The sequence below is a fragment of the Oncorhynchus kisutch genome, linkage group LG1 (genome assembly GCF_002021735.2).
Source record: "Oncorhynchus kisutch isolate 150728-3 linkage group LG1, Okis_V2, whole genome shotgun sequence".
Taxonomy (NCBI): domain Eukaryota; kingdom Metazoa; phylum Chordata; class Actinopteri; order Salmoniformes; family Salmonidae; genus Oncorhynchus; species Oncorhynchus kisutch.
Genome location: NC_034174.2, coordinates 33,316,336 through 33,325,631, shown reverse-complemented (window position 1 = coordinate 33,325,631; position 9,296 = coordinate 33,316,336). Strand labels below are relative to the sequence as shown.

Sequence of the window (9,296 nt, the reverse complement as noted above, 5' to 3'; positions counted from 1 at the left end):
CACGGTAGGATAGATATAGGTCTGTAGCAGTTTGGGTCAAGAGTGTCCCCCCCTTTGAAGAGGGGGATGACTGCAGCTGCTTTCCAATCTTTGGGAATCTCAGACGACACGAAAGAGAGGTTGAACAGGCTAGTAATAGGGGTGGCAACAATTTCGGCAGATAATTTTAGACAGAAAGGGTCCAGATTGTCTAGCCCGGCTGATTTGTAGGGGTCCAGATTTTGCAGCTCTTTCAGAACATCAGCTGAATGGATTTGGGAGAAGGAGAAATGGGGAAGGCTTGGACGAGTTGCTGTTGGGGGTGCAGTGCTGTTGTCCGGGGTAGGAGTAGCCAGGTGGAAAGCATGGCCAGCCGTAGAAAAATGCTTATTGAAATTCTCAATTATGGTGGATTTATCAGTGGTGACAGTGTTTCCTATCTTCAGTGCAGTGGGCAGCTGGGAGGAGGTGTTCTTATTCTCCATGGACTTTACAGTGTCCCAGAACTTTTTTGAGTTAGTGTTGCAGGAAGCAAATTTCTGCTTGAAAAAGCTAGCCTTGGCTTTTCTAACTGCCTGTGTATAATGGTTTCTAGCTTCCCTGAACAGCTGCATATCACGGGGGCTGTTCGATGCTAATGCAGATGCAGAAAATGTGGCTAATATCGTTTACGAACATTCCCAGGTGAAGAGATCTAAACTTGATAAGGATACAAGTTCTTCCACAAACAATATATATTCAACTATCAATGTAAGTTAGTACTTGAAGCGACCAGTTGAGATAGATAGCTAACTAGCCAACTTTGCTTGCAAGCTAACAGTAGCTAAGACATTACCCAATTGGTTAGCGCTAACGTTACTTGTTAGAGGGCTTGCTTTTGTGTAACAAATCACCTAGCAACCGCATCAGACGCCATGTTGGAAGACCAAAGTCAGTCTGCTGGGTTGTGCTACCACTGGAAACATTGACCATTATAGTAATTCATTTTTCTAAGGACCCAGAAAACGGAGGCAGTGGGAGAACCTATTCTAGTGAGTAAATATATTTTGAAAATGATCAAAAATATGTATTATTAGCTAGCTAGCTTGCTACAGAAACTTAGTGTGCTGCCTCAGGCTAACTAAAATGAGCTGCTACGTAACGTATTGTTCGTCTTTACATACTGTATATCTAGCTACGTTAATTAAATATCACCAGCTTGCTAGCTTCGTAGTATCTAGTTAGCCAGCTATCTTAAGTATTTATCGTTGTAACTCTAAATGTAATTGTGGCTAGATACCTAGCTAACAGTAACAGCCAATGGAAGAGGGTGAAAGGATTCGCTAGCAGTTCCAGCTGTCGGAGAAGGGAGAGTAGGCTACTCTGGATAGGGCAGGTACCTTTGTGGGAGGACATTAAGAAAATATTCTCCAGTTACAGTCCCTAGGGAGAAAAACTATAAGGACAGAGATATATAGCAACATAATATTCAGTGCTTTCTAAGTAGAGTATAATGCAGCCTGTTTCTTTGTGATGTTTTCTGTCCTCAGGTACAGAGAGACTTAAAAAACCCTGTCTGCAGATGAAGAGGTCCCAATGACTGTCCGAGAGAATGAAGGTACATCCTTCTATACCATGGATTATAAGTGTACCTATGTAAGCATATTTTGTGAACAAAAATACAGTTTAAAAGTCACACACAATGTATAAACCTATTACAACTGGAGCAGGCCAACACTGTAAAAACAATACCAGTAGACAATGTATTTGGGGCAAATTAATATACTGGATTTTGTACATGCCTTGTGCTGACATGAAATAGTTCAGTGCAAATCCAACCCTTGTAATCTAGGTGGTGAAATGTCTGGAAGCAGGAAATTATGGGATCATTATCTTAAAACATGAACACAACTACTACCGCAAAGGTCAATGTCAGATACATTTCTACCAGGTCTGAGTGGCACTTGGAGGTGTTAATGTGATAATGAAGATGGTTTGCCTAAGACTACCACAACAATTACATTGTCTATGCTAAATGTGTTTAAACTGTAAAATAAATAAAATTGTTGGGCTATAAGAACTACTTTTTATTCAATGGGGCTAGGCAAAGCAGAGATTACAACATACTTTTAATTTCACCCATACAACAATATAGCCAATTTATTAAATTACAGTATGTTTACAATATCTTAAACAATGGTTGTTTACACGTTCCAAATGACATTTTATATATACGGTTTAAGTGGGCACTTTTGTCATGACAACAAGGTGCACAACATAATCATTCAGGAAGTTCAAAGCACAGCATATGACAACCATCTTGTAAAACTGAGGGATGCCTCCTTTCATTTCTGGAAAAGGACGAAGTAGTAGAAGTAGAAGCTGATGATTCTGCAGCATTGCTCATTTTCAAGTGGGATTCCAGTCGACATGGGTGTCTTGATAGTAGAGGTGGACCGATTAATTGTAATGGCCGATTTAATTAGGGCCGATTTCAAGTTTTCATCGGAAATCTGTATTTTTGGACACCAATTATTTATTTTTACACCTTTATTTATCCTTTATTTAACTAGGCAAGTCAGTTAAGAACAGCACATTCTTATTTTCAATGACGGCCTAGGAACGGTGGGTTAACTGCCTTGTTCAGGGGCAGAATGACATATTTTTACCTTGTCCGCTCGGGGATTCGATCTTGCAACCTTTCGGTTAATAGTCCAACGCTCTAACCACCTGGTTACATTGCACTCCACGAGGAGACTGCCTGTTACGCAAATGCAGTAAGAAGCCACGGTAAGTTGCTAGCTAGCATTAAACTTATCTTATAAAAAACAAGCAATAAATCATAATCACTAGTTAACTACACATGGTTGATATTACTAGTTTATCTAGCGTGTCCTGCGTTGCATATAATCGATGCGGTGCATATTTGCGAAAAAGGACTGTCGTTGCTCCAATGTGTACCTAACCATAAACATCAATGCCTTTCTTAAAATCAATGCACAAGTACATATTTTTAAACCTGCACATTTACTTAATATTGCCTGCTAACATGACTCGTTGCGAACTGTGAAGACTATTTCTTCCTAACAAAGACAGCCAACTTCGCCAAACGGGGGATGATTTAACAAAAGCGCATTTGCGAAAAAAGCACAATCGTTGCACGACTGTACCTAACCATAAACATCAATGCATTTCTTACAATCAATACACAGAAGTATATATTTTTAAACCTGCCTATTTAGCTAAAAGAAATCCACGTTAGGAGGCAATATTAACCAGGTGAAATTGTGTCACTTCTCTTGCGTTCATTGCACGCAGAGTCAGTGTATATGCAACAGTTTGGGCCGCCTAATTTGCCAGAATTTTACGTAATTATGACATAAGATTGAAGGTTGTGCAATGTAACAGGAATATTTAGACTTATGGATGCCACCCGTTAGATAAAATACGGAATGGTTCTGTATTTCACTGAAAGAATAAACGTCTTGTTTTCGAGATGATAGTTTCCGGATTCGACCATATTAATGACCTAAGGCTCGCATTTCTGTGCGTTATTATGTTATAATTAAGTCTATGATTTGATAGAGCAGTCTGACTGAGCGGTGGTAGGCACCAGCAGGTTCGTAAGCATTCATTCAAACAGCACTTTCGTGCGTTTTGCCAGCAGCTCTTCCTTGTGATTCGTGCATTGAGCTGTTTATGACTTTATGTCAACTCCCGAGACTAGGCTGGTGTAACCGATGTGAAATGGCTAGCTAGTTAGCGGGGTGTGCGCTAATAGCATTTCAAACGTCACTCGCTCTGAGACTTGGAGTGGTTGTTCCCCTTGCTCTGCATGGGTAACGCTGCTTCGAGGGTGGCTGTTCCTCGATGTGTTCCTGGTTCGAGCCCAGGTAGGGGTGAGGAGAGGGACGGAAGCTATACTGTTACACTGGCAATACTAAAGTGCCTATAAGAACATCCAATAGTCAAAGGTATATGAAATGCAGATCGTATAGAGCGAAATAGTCCTATAATTCCTGTAACAACTACAACCTAAAACTTCTTTCCTGGGAATATTTAAGACTCGTGTTAAAAGGAACCACCAGCTTTCATATGTTGTCATGTTCTGAGCAAGGAACTTAAACGTTAGCTTTGTTACATATTGCACTTTTACTTTCTTCTCCAACACTTTGTTTATGCATTATTTAATCCAAATTGAACATGTTTCATTATTTATTTGAGGCTAAATTGATTTTATTGATGTATTATATTATGTTAAAATAAGTGGTCATTCAGTATTGTTGTCATTGTTACAATTTTTTTTTAAATGTAAATCTTCCGATTTAATCGGTATCGGCTTTTTTTGGTCCTTCAATAATCGGTATCGGCTTTGAAAATCATAATTGGTCGACCTCTACTTGATAGGTCAGCTGGTGAACCTCAATTAGTACATAAACAAATGAAAAGCACTCCTGATGTTAAAATATCACTTCTTCAGGGCAACGGTACCATCACTTAAGTGTTTGGTTGTGTTTAATTCATACAGGTGTTTTAGTATCATATAAAGATTAAATCTATTGTTGGGCTGGAACAGCCAATAGTCAAAACAGCAGGTTGTCCTATGTCCATATATTTTCCCTCTTATGAGTAAAATGTTCAACAAATTCTCAATGGGTTATTATGTGAATATATGATAACCACTGGAGTTTTTTGGACAATAATGTTCTCCAGGCTATATGGATGTCATATTGTACAATTTGCGTCTCCCATTTTCATGGTCATGGCTAGAAGGGATCCAGCTTTTGTCAAATTAAGTAATATTTGACATTTCGTAGCAGATTAGGAGAATTAACGTTGCTGGTTAGGATAATTAGGTTTGGAAAAGGGTTAGGGTTAGCTAAAATGCACCCCCAGAAATACTTTTGATCTTAATTTAACACAAAACAGGATCTCGTGACACATGCTATTAACATTAGCTGGTCTACAAGCTATCTCTAGCTAGCAAATTCTGGTTAGGTTACTGTTGTTGTTAACACCTGGTTAGCATAATAGCTAAACTAAACTCGAAATCGATCAGACTTGACTTATCAGTGATGAAATGATTGTAGCAGACCCTGTACTGACAGCTGTCTGGGTTCAGGTCTTGACTGGCAAACTTGTTTCTTCTTCTTTTCTGACAGTTCTTGAGTCTTCTCATATCACCTATAATGTTTCATGATTGCAGGGAATCTCTAAACATATTTTTTCCCGTTGTCTTTCCTGCCTTGTTAGAGCAGCCAGATACTCCACGGAAAATGACCGTGGTGATGAATCAACTCGTTTTAGGCACTGTTATCACAGATAGAATTAAAACATCTTTGCTGTTATCATGTAGTTTGGGGTATCCACACGGCTGTATTTGTCGGAAGAATTAATGCAACATGGCCACCAGGAGGCGTCATATGTCAACTGCAACGCCTTTATATTTGTCACACTTCGCTATCTAACTAATTAACGTTAACTATTTGTCCAGCCACTGTAATCTATTATTTGTTTCTAGCTAGCAATGTAGCTCGCTAGCTAGCTAGACAAATCTCAGTAACGTTAAGAGTAGCAATGTTAACTTACTAGTATACATCAATTGATTGTTGTCAACATAACATTCAAATGTAGTATAGTAAACTTTTTTTTACAGTTGGTCAGTTCCATTTTAATGTGAGAATTGAAGAGAAGGAACCATGACCTTGCTGCTGCAGATGTCATACACTGTTCTTGAACAACTATGTGATACATTTTTTCCCTACATTGCAAGCACCCAAGGAGCCCGTCATTGTAAACCACTTCTGTTCATGTGCAGCTGGGAGAGCTTTGTGCAATCTGGTGCCTCTACTCTTCCAGACTGCACATTACACCACAATGGGGTTGAAGACCGTGCCACCACCATTGCCTTGCACAGGGGTACTGCAGTCGTGGCACAGGCCAAGTTTTGAAATTGAGATCATTTTTCATATTATCATAGAGAAGACACATTTAGCATTTTTGTAAACTCATATTACTGCACGTTGTTTTTACATTCATCCTGAATCTTTATTTTTTTTGACCGGAGCCCACTGATGAAATGCTTGTGAGGAGGCCAAGGACATCAGGCAGGAGTGGCATAAAATCCACTCTTTACCAAGCAATCCCTGGTGAGTTGCAATTGTCTTACGCTCACACATTGGTTAAAATTTACAATCTTGGCTGACATTCATTTCTTGTCTATGCTTCTTTTTTGTGTTTCAGGGACCCTTCCTGACATGACAGTGCTGTCTGCTTGACCAAGTTTGAGGAGCATGAGACCACAGCCTGCCATTGCCAAGGTGTTGCATGGATTGGAAGAAATTACTCTAAATTTGGTCCAGTGCTGTCATATTAGTGTCCCCTTACTGTCACCAGAGATTCTAATGCATTCAGATGCTCCTGCTTTCCCCCAACTCCCAGTAAAATAAACAGTCATTTAAACTTTGTCCCTACTTGCACTCAGTTTTACCACATGGAGAGCTTAAAGGAGCCACCATCATTGTCATCTACTATTGAGAATGACACCGTCGAACAGTCTGCCCATCCACTATGGAAGAAATTAGGAAACCACGTGTGACTGCTACCCGGTTTAGTGAGGCATGCCACTTGCGTGGGGTGTCATCTCGCCATGCCCTAGCCATGAGAATTCTTAAAAGTGAGCGTCAAACCAAAGCTATGAGAAAGGGGTTTGAGCCAGAGGTTCTATAGAACTACTCTGAATTGTTTAATGTCTCGGCCAAACCTTGTGATTTCGTTGTGAACCCAGATGCACCCCATCTTGGGGCATGCCCTGACGGGAAAGTTTATGACCCTTCTGCAGCGCCACCCTTCGGGTTAGCCTAGATCAAGTGCCCTGATGTTGACTGTAACTGATGCGAAGCACATTAAGTTTGTCAATGGCCCGGCCAAGCTCAATCACAGCCACAAATATCACTGGCAAGTCCAGGACCAACTGGCTGTAACCGGTTTAGATTGATGTGACTTTGTTACAAGCACTAGAAGTGATATTACAGTAGAGAGAGTTGAGAGATGATGCTTTGATAGCAGAGATGAGAGAAACTTGACTACTTCTACACCTACATGGATGTTTACTTTAGGATGTAGTGTAGCAGGTGAGCCAATCCCACTTGGCAGGCCACTGTAACATTGTTGCCCAAGGCAATGTACATGTAATGTATTTAACTAATCAAAATTGTATGTAGAGTAAATTATTTGAATTAATTAATTGTGTGATCTTGTTTGTCTATCACGTGTGGCTCAGTTGGTTGAACATGACGTTTGCAATGCTAGGGTTGTGGGTTTGATTCCCACAGGGGACCAGTACGTCGTGAAAGAATGGAAATGTATGCACTCACTACTGGAAGTCACTGGATAAGAGCATCTGCTAAATGACTAAAATGTAAATGTAAGCAATTATTCAACTAATTGTATTGTTTGATATTTGTTATTTTATGACCGGTTTAACATAACATGTCACTGAATGAATAATCAAATGTATTTATTGAATAAAATCTTTAAATTAAAAAAGGATGTTCTCTAATAGATTAATGAATTATGCAAACACTAAATCCCAAAACACCCATCTTATTCATAAAAACGATATATTCAATATACACATTTCCCAAATTCATGTCTTGTCTAATAGATCAATTTATAATAATCACAAAAAAACACATGTACATGTAGGTATAAAGCTGTTATTTATAATGACCTAATTAATTTAACTTAAATCAATCATTGATTTGTATTGTGTGTTTGCACTGCCTTGCTTGAGCATATTTTCACACTTGCTTATCACCCTTGAGATCCATAGGGCCCTGGTAGTTCATTAAGCAGCATTTCGTCCACAGTTGACAGAGCCTGCCAGAATGAGTGGGATAATCATGCCCCAGATATGGTACTTCTTCACCCTCCTAATGACTCTCTCCACTAGCACTCTCAGATGCGAAATAGCTTGCATTCACTCAGTGTCCTTCCATGTTAGCAGTTTCTCTTTTGATTGTGGGAATGATGAGTGTTGCCCCCACATCTGACTGCATCCTATCTATGATGTACCCCTTGTCTGCCATGCATCCATCACCAGGCTCAAACAGCTTGGGGATTCCAGAGAGACACCTGATCTGATCAGAGATGGATCCAGTGATAAGCTTGGTGCAATCCAAATCAGGCCCTTAATAAAGGTGGTGTGGTTTTTGTAAGATGAAAAAGTCTCTGACTGTAGTGTCAGAGAGGAGAGGTTGGCACATCTCAGCTCTGTGATAACTCTGACCTCTGGACAGAACACCTTGTACTTGTCAGGCATGGTATCCTGCACCTGCTTCCTGGACATCCAAATGGGCACAGAGCCCAAGACAAGATATAGGTAGTTGGTCCAGGTTATTTTAACGCAGCTCACTGTAGGGACACTCACACCAAAGATGTCCGCCAACACCTCCTTCAGCCCAGCTGCTACTCGACAGCAGTAAAGAAAAAAACTTGTCAATGAGTGGCAGCTTGGTGATGTGCTTCCCATTCCAGCCTTCTGGGCCTAGATTAACCTGGAGGCAGAGGGTCAATGGACTCCCAGAACACCATGAAGACCTCTGAGTGGAACCGGGTATAGAACCTGAAGTCTTCATTGGGTGCACAGAATCTTTGGAGCTGGAGATGGTGAACAGAGAGCTGTTGGACTTGGGGCTCTAGCTCCTTGATTCAATCCAGTACAGCATCCAACATACCTATAGAAAAGAAAGGGGTAATTTATGTGGCAAAATTGTGCTATTATTCAGTTTGATTCTCAGTATCATGACACAGTAAACCATCTCTTACTTAGTTTAGGTCTCAGGACATGTAATCAATCAAGTATGTTATGGTAGTGCTAAGAAATGTTGGTTCAAGGAACTAACGGGAGGGTGGCTTAAGTTGGAGAGCAGAGTGGGAAAACAGAGAGCATGCAAGCTGGCTAGCGAGTTAATAGTTTTCTTATTGTTATTTCAAAAGCTGATTATAGGTCATGCAATACCTGAACTATAGCAACGGTTTGCAAAACTACAACTTGCAGGATAATTTCTAGAATCCACTTTGAGAGAGGCTTTCCCTGTATCTACAAAGCACACAAACAATTCCGCTCCATGTACTTGTTTAGGGATCTCACAGGACACAGAGTGCGTACATCAACATGAGCCCCAGGGGGCATGGAGGTGGATAAGGCTGTTAGCACCATTTCCCTGTTCACATGGTAGGAAGGCGGGATTAGGCCACAGGGTAACGCTCGCCTTACCCGGCCCTAGCCGATAACACTCATTATTAACACTCATTATTAATAGGCAAAGCATGGA

General features: G+C 40.5%; 1 long non-coding RNA gene across 2 annotated transcripts; it reads left to right on the top strand.

Moving 5' to 3' along the window:
* Positions 1-571: 571 nt before the first annotated feature.
* LOC109895860 (uncharacterized) lies at positions 572-7,509 on the top strand. 2 transcript variants are annotated; one of them, XR_004209135.1, is made up of 4 exons: positions 572-1,010; positions 1,509-1,576; positions 6,026-6,107; positions 6,202-7,509. It is a non-coding gene; the product is annotated as an uncharacterized LOC109895860 (long non-coding RNA). The 2 variants fall into 2 exon arrangements; XR_002256041.2 differs by having other exon boundaries at positions 1,509-1,614.
* Positions 7,510-9,296: the final 1,787 nt, after the last annotated feature.